A 17,116-nucleotide genomic window follows, 5' to 3' on the forward strand; every position below is an offset into this window, starting at 1 on the left:
AGGGAACAAAAATCAGGCAGAGAAGAGCATAAGAATGATGTGAGTCAGTATCATTGAGTGACTGTGAGATTCAGTAACTCAGTCTGTAACATCCAGCATCAATATTAATAAATATGCTCCAGTCAGCATTAATCAATCAACTTCAATCAATCAATCAGCGTCAGTCAGTATCAATCAATCAACGTCAGTCTGTATCAATCAGCTTCAGTCATTATCAATCATTGTGAATCATTACCAGTCAATCAGTTGCAATCATTATCAGTGAATCTGCATCAGTGCTTGTCAATCAATTAGTGTCAGTCAGCATAAATCAATCATTGCCAGACTGTATCAATCAATCAGCATAAGTCAGTATCAATCAATCCGGGTCAATCAATAACAATCAGTGTCAGTCATTATCAATCAGCATCAGTCAGTATCAATCAATCAGGGACAATCAATATCAATCAATGTCAGTCAGTATCAATCAGTCAGCATCATTCAGTATCAATCAGGGTCAATCAATATGAATCAGTGCCAGTCTGTATCAATCAATCACCTCCAGTCAGTTTCAATCAATCAGTGTCAGTCAGTATCAATCAATCAGTATCAGTCACTATCAGTTAATACGTGTCAGTATCAATCAATCCGTGTCAATCTGTATCAATCAATCAGTGTCAATCAATCTGTGACAATCTGTACCAATCAATCAGTGTCAGTCAGGATCAAACAATCAGTGTCAGACAGTATCAATCAGTGTCAGTCTATATCAATCAATCATACCAGTTAGTATCAATCAATTAGTGTCAGTCAATATCAATCAATCAGAGAGGCTGGGTCAGAGTGAAATTGAAATTTAATCTTTCCTAGTACCTTCGGTCGTTGTGGCTAATGTTGTCTTGGCGGTTGTAGCTGGTAAACAACAAGAAATAAAAATCAGAATGAGATTCTGTGCCCATGCACTGAAGTACACGAGGGAACAAAAATCAGGCAGAGAAGAGCGTAAGAATGATGTGAGTCAGTATCATTGAGTGACTGTGAGATTCAGTCACTCAGTCTGTAACATCCAGCATCAATATTAATAAATATGTTCCAATCAGCATGAATCAATCAAGTTAGAATCAATCAACCAGTGTCAGTCAGTATCAATCAATCAGCATCAGACTGTATCAATTAGGGTCACAATCAATCAACTTGGAATCAATCAATCAGCGTCAGTCAGCATCAAGCAATCAGCATCAGACTGTATCAATCAATCAGTGTCAGAGTCAATCAGTGTCAGTCTATATCAATAAATCACTGTCAATCAATATCACTCAATCAGAGAGGCTGGGTCAGAGTGAGATTGAAATTTAATCTTTCCTAGTACCTTCGGTCGTTGTGGCTAATGTTGTCTTTGCGGATGTAGCTGTGAAACAACAAGAAATAAAAATCGGAATGAGATTCTGTGCCCATGCACTGACGTACACGAGGGGACAAAAATCAGGCACAGAAGAGCGTAAGAATGATGTCAGTCAGGATCATTGTGTGACTGTGAGATTCAGTCACTCAGTCTGTAACATCCAGCATCAAGATTAATAAATATGCAGCAGTCAGTATTAAACAATCAACTTACAATCAATCGAACAGCGTCAGTCAGTATCAAACAATCAGCTTCAAGCAATGTCAATAAATCACTGTCAGACTGTATCAATCAATCAGCATCAGTCAGTATCAATGAATCAGTATCAGTCACTATCAATCAATACGTGTCAGTATCAATCAATCCGTGTCAATCTGTATCAATCAATCAGTGTCAGTCAGGAACAATCAATCCGTGACAATCTGTACCAATCAAACAGTATCAGTCAGTATCAATAAATCAGAGTCAGTCAGTATCAATCAGTGTCAGTCTATATCAATCAATCATACCAGTCAGTATCAATCAATAAGTGTCAGTCAATATCAATAACTCAGAGAGGCTGGGTCAGAGTGAGATTGAAATTTAATCTTTCCTAGTACCTTCGGTAGTTGTGGCTAATGTTGTCTTAGCGGTTGTAGCTGTGAAACAACAAGAAATAAAAATAAGAGTGAGATTCTGTGCCCGTGCACTGACGTACACGAGGGAACAAAAATCAGGCAGAGACGAGCATAAGAATGATGTCAGTCAGTATCATTGAGTGACTGTGAGATTCAGTAACTCAGTCTGTAACATCCAGCACCAATATTAATAAATATGCTGCGGTCAGCATTAATCAATCAACTTAGAATCAATCAACCAGCGTCAGTCAGTATCAATCAACCAGCATCAGACTGTATGAATCAGTGTCAGAATCAATCAGCATCGAATCAATCAATCAGCATCAGTCAGGATCAAGCAATCAGCATCGGACTGTATCAATCAATCAGTGTCAATCAGTGTCAGTCAATATCAATAAATCAGTATCAGTCAATATCAATCAATCAGAGAGGCTGGGTCAGAGTGAGATTGAAATTTATTCTTTCCGAGTACCTTCGGTCGTTGTGGCTAATGTTGTCTTCGCGGTTGTAGCTGTGAAACAACAAGAAATAAAAAACACGATGACATTCTGTGCCCATGCACTGAAGTACACGAGGGAACAAAAATCAGGCAGAGACGAGCATAAGAATGATGTCAGTCAGGATCATTGAGTGACTGTGAGATTCAGTCACTCAGTCTGTAACATCCAGCATCAATATTAATAAATATGTTCCAGTCAGCATTAATCAATCAACATAGAATCAACCAACTAGTGTCAGTCAGTATCAATCAATCAGGATCAGACTGTATCAGTTAGTTTCAGAATCAATCAACTTGGAATCAATCAATCAGCGTCAGTCAGGATCAAGCAATCAGCATCAGACTGTATCAATCAATCAGTATCAGAGTCAATCAGTGTCAGTCAATATCATTCAATCAGAGAGGCTGGGTCAGAGTGAGATTGAAATTTAATCTTTCCTAGTACCTTCGGTCGTTGTGGCTAATGTTGTCTTCGCGGTTGTAGCTGTTAAACAACAAGAAACAAAAATCAGAATGAGATTCTGCGCCCAAGCACTGACGAACACGAGGGAACAAAAATCAGGCAGAGACGAGCATAAGAATGATGTCAGTCAGGATCATTGAGTGACTGTGAGATTCAGTAACTCAGTCTGAAACATCCAGCATCAAGATTAATAAATATGCTGCGGTCAGCATTAATCAATCAACTTAGAATCAATCAATCAGCGTCAGTCAGTATCAATCAATCAGCATCAGACTGTACCAATCAGTGTCAGAATCAATCAATTTGGAATCAATCAATCAGCGTCAGTCAGCATCAAGCAACCAGCATCAGACTGTATCAATCAATCAGTGTCAGTGTCAATCAATGTCAGTCAATATCAATAAATCAGTGTCAGTCAATATCAATCAATCAGAGAGGCTGGGTCAGAGTGAGATTGAAATTTAATGTTTCCTACTACCTTCGGGAGTTGTGGCTAATGTTGTCTTTGCGGTTGTAGCTGTTAAACAACAAGAAATAAAAATCAGAATGAGATTCTGTGCCCATGCACTGACGTACACGAGGGAACAAAAATCAGTCAGAGAAGAGCATAAGAATGATGTCAGTCAGTATCATTGAGTGACTGTGAGATTCAGTCACTCAGTCTGTAACATCCAGCATCAAGATTAATAAATATGCAGCAGTCAGTATTAAACAATCAACTTACAATCAATCAATCAGCGTCAGTCAGTTGCAATCAATCAGCTTCAGGCAATGTCAATCAATCACTGTCAGACTGTATCAATCAATCAGCATCAGTCAGTATCAATCAATCAGTATCAGTCACTATCAATAAATACGTGTCAGTATCAATCAATCCATGTCAATCTGTATCAATCAATCAGTGTCAGTCAGTATCAATCAATCCGTGACAATCTGTACCAATCAAACAGTATCAGTCAGTATCAATCAATCAGTGTCAGTCAGTATCAATCAGTGTCAGTCTATATCAATCAATCATACCAGTCAGTATCAATCAATTAGTGTCAGTCAATATCATTCAATCAGAGAGGTTGTATCAGACAGAGATTGAAATTTAATCTTTCCTAGTACCTTCGGTAGTTGTGGCTAATGTTGTCTTAGCGGTTGTAGCTGTGAAACAGCAAGAAATAAAAATAAGAGTGAGATTCTGTGCCCATGCACTGACGTACACGTGGGAATAAAAATCAGGCAGGGACGAGCATAAGAATGATGTCAGTCAGTATCATTGAGTGACTGTGAGATTCAGTAACTCAGTCTGTAACATCCAGCATCAATATTAATAAATATGCTGCGGTCAGCATTAATCAATCAACTTAGAATCAATCAACCAGCGTCAGTCAGTATCAATCAACCAGCATCAGACTGTACCAATCAGTGTCAGAATCAATCAATTTGGAATCAATCAATCAGCGTCAGTCAGCATCAAGCAACCAGCATCAGACTGTATCAATCAATCAGTGTCAGTGTCAATCAATGTCAGTCAATATCAATAAATCAGTGTCAGTCAATATCAATCAATCAGAGAGGCTGGGTCAGAGTGAGATTGAAATTTAATGTTTCCTACTACCTTCGGGAGTTGTGGCTAATGTTGTCTTCGCGGTTGTTCCTGTTAAACAACAAGAAAAGAAAATCAGAATGAGATTCTGTACCCATGCACTGACGTACACGAGGGAACAAAAATCAGGCAGAGAAGAGCATAAGAATGATGTGAGTCAGTATCATTGAGTGACTGTGAGATTCAGTAACTCAGTCTGTAACATCCAGCATCAATATTAATAAATATGCTCCAGTCAGCATTAATCAATCAACTTCAATCAATCAATCAGCGTCAGTCAGTATCAATCAATCAACGTCAGTCTGTATCAATCAGCTTCAGTCATTATCAATCATTGTGAATCATTACCAGTCAATCAGTTGCAATCATTATCAGTGAATCTGCATCAGTGCTTGTCAATCAATTAGTGTCAGTCAGCATAAATCAATCATTGCCAGACTGTATCAATCAATCAGCATAAGTCAGTATCAATCAATCCGGGTCAATCAATAACAATCAGTGTCAGTCATTATCAATCAGCATCAGTCAGTATCAGTCAATCAGGGACAATCAATATCAATCAATGTCAGTCAGTATCAATCAGTCAGCATCATTCAGTATCAATCAGGGTCAATCAATATGAATCAGTGCCAGTCTGTATCAATCAATCACCTCCAGTCAGTTTCAATCAATCAGTGTCAGTCAGTATCAATCAATCAGTATCAGTCACTATCAGTTAATACGTGTCAGTATCAATCAATCCGTGTCAATCTGTATCAATCAATCAGTGTCAATCAATCTGTGACAATCTGTACCAATCAATCAGTGTCAGTCAGGATCAAACAATCAGTGTCAGACAGTATCAATCAGTGTCAGTCTATATCAATCAATCATACCAGTTAGTATCAATCAATTAGTGTCAGTCAATATCAATCAATCAGAGAGGCTGGGTCAGAGTGAAATTGAAATTTAATCTTTCCTAGTACCTTCGGTCGTTGTGGCTAATGTTGTCTTGGCGGTTGTAGCTGGTAAACAACAAGAAATAAAAATCAGAATGAGATTCTGTGCCCATGCACTGAAGTACACGAGGGAACAAAAATCAGGCAGAGAAGAGCGTAAGAATGATGTGAGTCAGTATCATTGAGTGACTGTGAGATTCAGTCACTCAGTCTGTAACATCCAGCATCAATATTAATAAATATGTTCCAATCAGCATGAATCAATCAAGTTAGAATCAATCAACCAGTGTCAGTCAGTATCAATCAATCAGCATCAGACTGTATCAATTAGGGTCACAATCAATCAACTTGGAATCAATCAATCAGCGTCAGTCAGCATCAAGCAATCAGCATCAGACTGTATCAATCAATCAGTGTCAGAGTCAATCAGTGTCAGTCTATATCAATAAATCACTGTCAATCAATATCACTCAATCAGAGAGGCTGGGTCAGAGTGAGATTGAAATTTAATCTTTCCTAGTACCTTCGGTCGTTGTGGCTAATGTTGTCTTTGCGGATGTAGCTGTGAAACAACAAGAAATAAAAATCGGAATGAGATTCTGTGCCCATGCACTGACGTACACGAGGGGACAAAAATCAGGCACAGAAGAGCGTAAGAATGATGTCAGTCAGGATCATTGTGTGACTGTGAGATTCAGTCACTCAGTCTGTAACATCCAGCATCAAGATTAATAAATATGCAGCAGTCAGTATTAAACAATCAACTTACAATCAATCGAACAGCGTCAGTCAGTATCAAACAATCAGCTTCAAGCAATGTCAATAAATCACTGTCAGACTGTATCAATCAATCAGCATCAGTCAGTATCAATGAATCAGTATCAGTCACTATCAATCAATACGTGTCAGTATCAATCAATCCGTGTCAATCTGTATCAATCAATCAGTGTCAGTCAGGAACAATCAATCCGTGACAATCTGTACCAATCAAACAGTATCAGTCAGTATCAATAAATCAGAGTCAGTCAGTATCAATCAGTGTCAGTCTATATCAATCAATCATACCAGTCAGTATCAATCAATAAGTGTCAGTCAATATCAATCAATCAGAGAGGCTGGGTCAGAGTGAGATTGAAATTTAATCTTTCCTAGTACCTTCGGTAGTTGTGGCTAATGTTGTCTTAGCGGTTGTAGCTGTGAAACAACAAGAAATAAAAATAAGAGTGAGATTCTGTGCCCGTGCACTGACGTACACGAGGGAACAAAAATCAGGCAGAGACGAGCATAAGAATGATGTCAGTCAGTATCATTGAGTGACTGTGAGATTCAGTAACTCAGTCTGTAACATCCAGCACCAATATTAATAAATATGCTGCGGTCAGCATTAATCAATCAACTTAGAATCAATCAACCAGCGTCAGTCAGTATCAATCAACCAGCATCAGACTGTATGAATCAGTGTCAGAATCAATCAGCATCGAATCAATCAATCAGCATCAGTCAGGATCAAGCAATCAGCATCGGACTGTATCAATCAATCAGTGTCAATCAGTGTCAGTCAATATCAATAAATCAGTATCAGTCAATATCAATCAATCAGAGAGGCTGGGTCAGAGTGAGATTGAAATTTATTCTTTCCGAGTACCTTCGGTCGTTATGGCTAATGTTGTCTTCGCGGTTGTAGCTGTGAAACAACAAGAAATAAAAAACACGATGACATTCTGTGCCCATGCACTGAAGTACACGAGGGAACAAAAATCAGGCAGAGACGAGCATAAGAATGATGTCAGTCAGGATCATTGAGTGACTGTGAGATTCAGTCACTCAGTCTGTAACATCCAGCATCAATATTAATAAATATGTTCCAGTCAGCATTAATCAATCAACATAGAATCAACCAACTAGTGTCAGTCAGTATCAATCAATCAGGATCAGACTGTATCAGTTAGTTTCAGAATCAATCAACTTGGAATCAATCAATCAGCGTCAGTCAGGATCAAGCAATCAGCATCAGACTGTATCAATCAATCAGTATCAGAGTCAATCAGTGTCAGTCAATATCATTCAATCAGAGAGGCTGGGTCAGAGTGAGATTGAAATTTAATCTTTCCTAGTACCTTCGGTCGTTGTGGCTAATGTTGTCTTCGCGGTTGTAGCTGTTAAACAACAAGAAACAAAAATCAGAATGAGATTCTGCGCCCAAGCACTGACGAACACGAGGGAACAAAAATCAGGCAGAGACGAGCATAAGAATGATGTCAGTCAGGATCATTGAGTGACTGTGAGATTCAGTAACTCAGTCTGAAACATCCAGCATCAAGATTAATAAATATGCTGCGGTCAGCATTAATCAATCAACTTAGAATCAATCAATCAGCGTCAGTCAGTATCAATCAATCAGTATCAGTCACTATCAATCAATATGTGTCAGTATCAATCAATCCGTGACAATCTGTACAAATCAATCAGTATCAGTCAGGATCAATCAATCAGTGTCAGTCAGTATCAATCAGTGTCAGACTATATCAATCAATCATACCAGTCAGTATCAATCAATTAGTGTCAGTCAATATTAATCAATCAGAGAGTCTGTGTCAGAGTGAGATGGAAATTTAATGTTTCATAGTACCTTCGGTAGTTGTGACTAAAGTTGTCTTAGCGGTTGTAGCTGTGAAACAACAAGAAATAAAAATAAGAATGAGATTCTGTGCCCATGCACTGACGTACACGAGGGAACAAAAATCGGGCAATGAAGAGCATAAGAATGATGTCAGTCAATATCATTGAGTGACTGTGAGATTCAATAACTCAGTCTGTAACATCCAGCATCAATATTCATAAACATGCTGCGGTCAGCATTGATCCATCAACTTAGAATCAATCAATCAATCAGCATCAGTCATTATCAATCAATCAGCATCAGACTGTATCAGTGTCAGAATCAATCAACTTGGAATCAATCAATCAGCGTCAGTCAGAATCAAGCAATCAGCATCAGACTGTATCAATCAATCAGTGTCAGTGTCAATCAGTGTCAGACAATATCAATAAATCAGTGTCAGTCAATATCAATCAATCAGAGAGGCTGGGTCAGTGTGAGATAGAAATTTCATTTTTCCTAGTGCCTTCGGTAGTTGTGGCTAATGTCTTAGCGGTTGTAGCTGTTAAACAACAAGAAATAAAAATCAGAATGAGATTCTGTGCCCATGCACTGACGTACGCGAGGGAACTAAAATCAGGCAGAGACGAGCATAAGAATGATGTCAGTCAGTATCACTGAGTGACTGTGAGATTCAGTCACTCAGTCTGTAACATCCAGCATCAACATTAATAAATATGCAGCGGTCAGAATTAAAGAATCAACTTACAATCAATCAATCAGCGTCAGTCAGTATCAATCTATCAGCTTCAGACTGTATCAATCAGTGTCAGAATCAATCAATTTGGAATCAATCAGCGTCAGTCACTATCAAGCAACCAGCATCAGACTGCATCAATCAATCAGTGTCAGTGTCAATCAATGTCAGTCAACATCAATAAATCAGTGTCAGTCAATATCAATCAGAGAGGCTGGGTCAGAGTGAGATTGAAATTTAATGTTTCCTACTACCTTCGGGAGTTGTGGCTAATGTTGTCTTTGCGGTTGTAGCTGTTAAACAACAAGAAATAAAAATCGGAATGAGATTCTATGCCCAAGCGCTGACGAACACGAGGGAACAAAAATCGGGCAGAGACAAGCATAAGAATGATGTCAGTCAGTATCATTGAGTGACTGTGAGATTCAGTCACTCAGTCTGTAACATCCAGCATCAAGATTAAAAAATATGCAGCAGTCAGAATTAAACAATCAACTTACAATCAATCAATCAGTGACAGTCAGTATCAATCAATCAGCTTCAGGCAATTTCAGTCAATCACTGTCACACTGTATCAATCAATCAGAATCAGTCAGTATCAATCAATCAGTATCAGTCACTATCAATCAATACGTGTCAGTATCAATCAATCCGTGTCAATCTGTATCAATCAATCAGTGTCAGTCAGTATCAATCAATCCGTGACAATCTGTACCAATCAATCAGTATCAGTCAGTATCAATCAATCAGTGTCAGTATCAATCAGTGGCAGTCTGTATCAATCAATCATACCAGTCAGTATCAATCAATTAGATGCAGTCAATATCAATCAATCAGAGAGGCTGGGTCAGACTGAGATTGAAATTTAATCTTTCCTAGTACCTTCGGTAGTTGTGGCTAATGTTGTCTTCGCGGTTGTAGCTGTGAAACAACAAGAAATAAAAATAAGAATGAGATTCTGTGCCCATGCACTGACGTACACGAGGGAACAAAAATCAGGCAGAGACGAGCATAAGAATGATGTCAGTCAGTATCATTGAGTGACTGTGAGATTCAGTAACTCAGTCTGTAACATCCAGCATCAATATTAATAAATATGCTGCAGTCACCATTAATCAATCAACTTAGAATCAATCAACCAGCGTCAGTCAGTATCAATCAACCAGCATCAGACTATATGAATCAGTGTCAGAATCAATCAGCTTTGAATCAATCAATCAGCGTCAGTCAGGATCAAGCAATCAACATCAGACTGTATCAATCAATCAGTGTCAGTGTCAATCAGTGTCAGTCAATATCAATAAATCAGTATCAGTCAATATCAAATAAACAGAGAAGCTGGGTCAGAGTGAGATTGAAATTTAATCTTTCCTAGTACCTTCGGGTGTTGTGGCTAATGTTGTCTTAGCGGTTGTAGCTGTGAAACAACAAGAAATAAAAATCAGAATGAGATTCTGCGCCCATGCACTGTCGTACACGATGGAACAAAAATCAGGCAGAGACAAGCATAAGAATGATGTGAGACAGTATCATTGAGTGACTGTGAGATTCAGTAACTCAGTCTGTAACATCCAGCATCAATATTAATAAATATGTTCCAGTCAGCATTAATCAATCAACATACAATCAATCAATCAGCGTCAGTCAGTATCAATCAATCAGTGTCAGACTGGATCAATCAATTAGCATCAGTCAGTATCAATTAATCAGTATCAGTCACTATCAATCAATATGTGTCAGTATCAATCAATCCGTGACAATCTGTACCAATCAATCAGTATCAGTCAGGATCAATCAATCAGTGCCACTCAGTATCAATCAATCAGTGTCAGTATCCATCAGTGTCAGTCTATATCAATCAATCACAGCAGTCAGTATCAATCAATTATGTCAGTCAATATCAATCAATCACAGAGGCTGTGTCAGAGTGAGATTGAAATGTAATGTTTCCTCGCACCTTCGGTAGTTGTCGCTAATGTTGTCTTCGCGGTTGTAGCTGGGAAACAACAAGAAATAAAAATCAGAATGAGATTCTGTGCCCATGCACTGACGTACACGAGGGAACAAAAATCAGGCAGAGACAAGCATTAGAATGATGTCAGTCAGTATCATTGAGTGACTGTGAGATTCAATAACTCAGTCTGTAACATCCAGCATCAATATTCATAAACATGCTGCGGTCAGCATTGATCAATCAGCTTAGAATCAATCAATCAGCATCAGTCAGTATCAATCAATCAGCATCAGACTGTATCAGTGTCAGAATCAATCAACTTGGAATCAATCAATCAGCGTCAGTCAGTATAAAGCAATCAGCATCAGACTGTATCAATCAATCAGTGTCAGTGTCAATCAGTGTCAGTCAATATCAATAAATCAGTGTCAGTCAATATCAATCAATCAGAGAGGCTGGGTCAGACTGAGATTTAAATTTAATCTTTCCTCGTACCTTCGGGAGTTGTGGCTAATGTTGTCTTCGCGGTTGTAGCTGGGAAACAACAAGAAATAAAAATCAGAATGAGATTCTGTGCCCATGCACTGACGTACACGAGGGAACAAAAATCAGGCAGAGAAGAGCATAAGAATGATGTCAGTCAGTATCATTGAGTGACTGTGACATTCAGTAACTCAGTCTGTAACATCCAGCATCAATATTAATAAATATACTGCGGTCATCATTAATCAATCAACTTAGAATCAATCAACCAGCGTCAGTCAGTATCAACCAACCAGCATCAGACTGTATGAATCAGTGTCAGAATCAATCAGCTTCGAATCAAGCAATCAGCATCAGTCAGGATCAAGCAATCAGCATCAGACTGCATCAATCAATCAGTGTCAGTGTCAATCAGTGTCAGTCAATATCAATAAATCAGTGTCAGTCAATATCACTCAATCAGAGAGGCTTGGTCAGAGTGAGATTTAAATTTAATCTTTCCTCGTACCTTCGGGAGTTGTGGCTAATGTTGTCTTCGCGGTTGTAGCTGTGAAACAACAAGAAATAAAAATAAGAATGAGATTCTGTGCCCATGCACTGACGTACACGAGGGAACAAAAATCAGGCAGAGAAGAGCATAAGAATGATGACAGTCAGTATCATTGAGTGACTGTGAGATTCAGTCACTCAGTCTGTAACATCCAGCATCAATATTAATAAATATGTTCCAGTCAGCATTAATCAATCAACTTAGAATCAATCAACCAGCGTCAGTCAGTGTCAATCAACCAGCGTCAGACTGTATGACTCAGTGTCAGAATCAATCAGCTTCGAATCGATCAAACAGCGTCAGTCACGATCAAGCAATCAGCATCAGACTGTATCAATCAATCAGTGTCAGAATCAATCATACCAGTCAGTATCAATCAATTAGTGTCAGTCAATATCAATCAATCAGAGAGGCTGGGTCAGAGTGAGATTGAAATTTAATCTTTCCTAGTACCTTCGGTAGTTGTGGCTAATGTTGTCTTCGCGGTTGTAGCTGTGAAACAACAAGAAATAAAAATAAGAACATAAGAACATAAGAAATAGGAGCAGGAGTAGGCCATCTAGCCCTTCGAGCCTGCCCCGCCATTCAATAAGATCATGGCTGATCTGTCGTGGCTCAGTTCCACTTTCCCGCCCTCTCCCCATAACCCTTAATCCCCTCTCTTATCAAGAACCCATCAACCCGCTTCTTAAAAATATTTAGCGAGGCAGCCTCCACCACTTCAACGGGCAGAGAATTCCAGAGATTCACCACTCTTTGAGTGAAGAAGTTCCTCCTCAACTCCGTTCTAAACCGCCCCCCCCTTTATCTTGAGGCTGTGCCCCCTAGTCCTACTGTCTTTTTTGAGCGGGAAGAGTTTCTCCACCTCTGTCCTATCCATCCCATTCATCATCTTATACGTCTCAATGAGATCTCCCCTCATTCTTCTAAACTCTAACGAGTACAAGCCTAGTTTATTCAGCCTCTCCTCATAGCTCAATCCCCTCAACTCCGGTATCAGCCTGGTAAACCTCCTCTGCACTCCCTCCAGGGCCAAAATATCCTTGCGCAGGTGCGGCGCCCAAAACTGCACACAGTACTCCAGCTGCGGCCTCACCAATGCCCTATACAGCTGCAGCAAGACCTCCCTACTTTTATATTCAATCCCCCTCGCGATGAAGGCCAGCATCAGAATGAGATTCTGAGCCCAAGCACTGACGTACACGAGGGAACAAAAATCAGGCAGAGACGAGCATAAGAATGATGTCAGTCAGTGTCATTGAGTGAATGTGAGATTCAGTCACTCAGTCTGAAACATCCAGCATCAAGATTAATAAATATGCTGCGGTCAGCATTAATCAATCAACTTACAATCAATCAATCAGCGTCAGTCAGTATCAATCAACCAGCTTCAGGCAGTGTCAAACAATCACTGTCAGACTGTACCAATCAATCAGCATCAGTCAGTATCAATCAATAAGTATCAGTCACAAACAATCAATACGTGTCAGTATCAATCAATCCATGTCAATCTGTATCAATCAATCAGTGTCGGACAGTATCAATCAATACTTGACAATCTGTACCAATCAATCAGTATCAGTCAGTATCAATCAATCAGTGTCAGTCAGTAACAACCAGTGTCAGTCTATATCAATCAATCACACCAGTCAGTATCAATCAATTAGTGTCAGTCAATATCAATCAATCAGAGAGGCTGGGTCAGACTGAGATTGAAATTTTATGTTTCCTTGTACCTTCGGTAGTTGTGGCTAATGTTGTCTTCGCGGTTGCAGCTGTGAAACAACAAGAAATAAAAATCAGAAAGAGATTCTGTGCCCATGCACTGACGTACACGAGGGAACAAAAATCAGGCAGAGACGAGCATAAGAATGATGTCAGTCAGTATCATTGACTGACTCTGATATTCAGTCACTCAGTCTGTAACATCCAGCATCAAAATTAATAAATATGCTCCAGTCAGCATTAATCAATCAACATACAATCAATCAATCAGCGTCAGTCAATATCAATCAATCAGTGTCTGACTGGATCAATCCATTAGCATCAGTCAGTATCATTCAATCAGTATCAGTCACGAGCAATCAATATGTGTCAGTATCAATCAATCCGTGACAATCTGTACCAATCAATCAGAATCAGTCAGGATCAATCAATCAGTGTCAGGCAGTATCAATCAGTGTCAGTCTATTACGATCAATCGCACCAGTCAGTATCAATCAATTAGTGTCAGTCAATATGAATCAATCAGAGAGGCTGGGTCAGACTGAGATTGAAATTTAATCTTTCCTAGTACCTTCGGTCGTTGTGGCTAATGTTGTCTTCGTGGTTGTAGCTGTGAAACAACAAGAAATAAAAATCAGAATGAGATTCTGTACCCATGCACTGACGTACACGAGGGAACAAAAATCAGGCAGAGAAGAGTATAAGAATGATGTCAGTCAGGATCATTGAGTGACTGTGAGATTCAGGAACTCAGTCTGTAACATCCAGCATCAAGATTAATAAATATGCTGTGGTCAGCATGAATCAATCGACTTACAATCAATCAATCAGCGTCAGTCAGTATCAATCAACCAGCTTCAGGCAGTGTCAAACAATTACTGTCAGACTGTACCAATCAATCAGCATCAGTCAGTATCAATGTATCAGTATCAGTCACTAACAATCAATACGTGCCAGTATCAATCAATCCATGTCAATCTGTATCAATCAATCAGAGACAGTCAGTATGAATCAATCCGTGACAATCTGTACCAATCAATCATTATCAGTCAGCATCAATCAATCAGTGTCAGTCAGTATCAACCAGTGTCAGTCTATATCAATCAATCATACCAGTCGGTATCAATCAAATAGTGTCAGTCAATATCAATCAATCAGAGAGGCTGGGTCATCGTGAGATTGAAATTCAATCTTTCCTAGTACCTTCGGGAGTTGTGGCTAATGTTGTCTTAGCGGTTGTAGCTGTTAAACAACAAGAAATAAAAATCAGAATGAGATTCTGCGCCCAAGCACTGACGTACACGAGGGAACAAAAATCAGGCAGAGAAGAGCATAAGAATGATGTCAGTCAGTATCATTGAGTGACTGTGAGATTCAGTCACTCAGCCTGTAACATCCAGCATTAATATTAATAAATATGTTCCAGTCAGCATTAATCAATCAACTTAGAATCAATCAACCAAAGTCAGTCAGGATCAATCAACCAGCATCAGGCTGTATGAATCAGTGTCAGAATCAATCAGCTTCGAATCAATCAATCAGCGTCAGTCAGTAGCAAGCAATCAGCATCAGACTGTATCAATCAATCAGTGTCAGTGTCAATCAGTGTCAGTCAATATCAATAAATCAGTATCAGTCAATATCAATCAATCAGAGAGGCTGGGTCAGAGTGAAATGGAAATTTAATCTTTCCTCGTACCTTCGGGAGTTGTGGCTAATGTTGTCTTCGCGGTTGTAGCTGTGAAACAACAAGAAATAAAAAACACGATGACATTCGGTGCCCATGCACTGAAGTACACGAGGGAACAAAAATCAGGCAGAGAAGAGCATAAGAATGATGTCAGTCAGGATCATTGAGTGACTGTGAGATTCAGTAACTCAGTCTGTAACATCCAGCATCAATATTAATAAATATGTTCCAGTCAGCATGAATCAATCAACTTAGAATCAACCAACTAGTGTCAGTCAGTATCAATCAATCAGCATCAGAATGTATCAGTTAGTTTCAGAATCAATCAACTTGGAATCAATCAATCAGCGTCAGTCAGCATCAAGCAACCAGCATCAGACTGTATCAATCAATCAGTGTCAGTGTCAATCAATGTCAGTCAATATCAATAAATCAGTGTCAGTCAATATCAATCAAACAGAGAGGCTGGGTCAGAGTGAGATTGAAATTTAATGTTTCCTACTACCTTCGGGAGTTGTGGCTAATGTTGTCTTTGCGGTTGTAGCTGTTAAACAACAAGAAATAAAAATCGGAATGAGATTATCTGCCCAAGCACTGACGTACAAGTGGGTACAATAATCAGTCAGAGAAGAGCATAAGAATGATGTCAGTCAGTATCATTGAGTGACTGTGAGATTCAGTCACTCAGTCTGTAACATCCAGCATCAAGATTAATAAATATGCAGCAGTCAGTATTAAACAATCAACTTACAATCAATCAATCAGCGTCAGTCAGTATCAATCAATCAGCTTCAGGCAATGTCAATCAATCACTGTCAGACTGTATCAATCAATCAGCATCAGTCAGTATCAATCAATCAGCATCAGTCACTATCAATCAATACGTGTCAGTATCAATCAATCCGTGTCAATTTGTATCAATCAATCAGTGTCAGTCAGTATCAATCAATCCGTGACAATCTGTACCAATCAAACAGTATCAGTCAGTATCAATCAATCAGTGTCAGTCAGTATCAATCAGTGTCAGTCTATATCAATCAACCATACCAGTCAGTATCACTCAATTAGTGTCAGTCAATATCAATCAATCAGAGAGGCTGGGTCAGACTGAGATTGAAATTTAATCTTTCCAAGTACCTTCGGTAGTTGTGGCTGATGTTGTCTTAGCGATTGTAGCTGTGAAACAACAAGAAATAAAAATAAGAATGAGATTCTGTGCCCATGCACTGACGTACACGAGGGAACAAAAATCAGGCAGTGACGAGCATAAGAATGATGTCAGTCAGTATCATTGAGTGACTGTCAGATTCAGTAACTCAGTCTGTAACATCCAGCATTAATATTAATAAATATGCAGCGGTCAGCATTAATCAATCAACTTAGAATCAATTAACCAGCGTCAGTCAGTATCAATCAACCAGCATCAGACTGTATGAATCAGTGTCAGAATCAATCAACTTGGAATCAATCAATCAGCGTCAGTCAGGAACAAGCAATCAGCATCAGACTGTATCAATCAATCAGTGTCAGAATCAATCAGTGTCAGTCAATATCAATAAATCAGTATCAGTCAATATCAATCAATCAGAGAGGCTGGGGGAGATTAAAATTTAACCTTTCCTCGTACCTTCGGGAGTTATAGCTAATGTTGTCTTTGCGGTTGTAGCTGTGAAACAACAAGAAATAAAAATCACAATGAGATTCTGTGCCCATGCACTGACGTACACGAGGGAAAAAAATCAGGCAGAGACAAGCATTAGAATGATGTCAGTCAGTATCATTGAGTGACTGTGAGATTCAGTCACTCAGTCTGTAACATCCAGCATCAATATTAATAAATATGTTCCAGACAGTATTAATCAATCA

The sequence above is a fragment of the Carcharhinus amblyrhynchos genome, chromosome 1, assembly GCF_965287045.1.
Source record: "Carcharhinus amblyrhynchos chromosome 1, sCarAmb.v2.hapA, whole genome shotgun sequence".
Classification (NCBI taxonomy): Eukaryota; Metazoa; Chordata; class Chondrichthyes; order Carcharhiniformes; family Carcharhinidae; genus Carcharhinus; species Carcharhinus amblyrhynchos.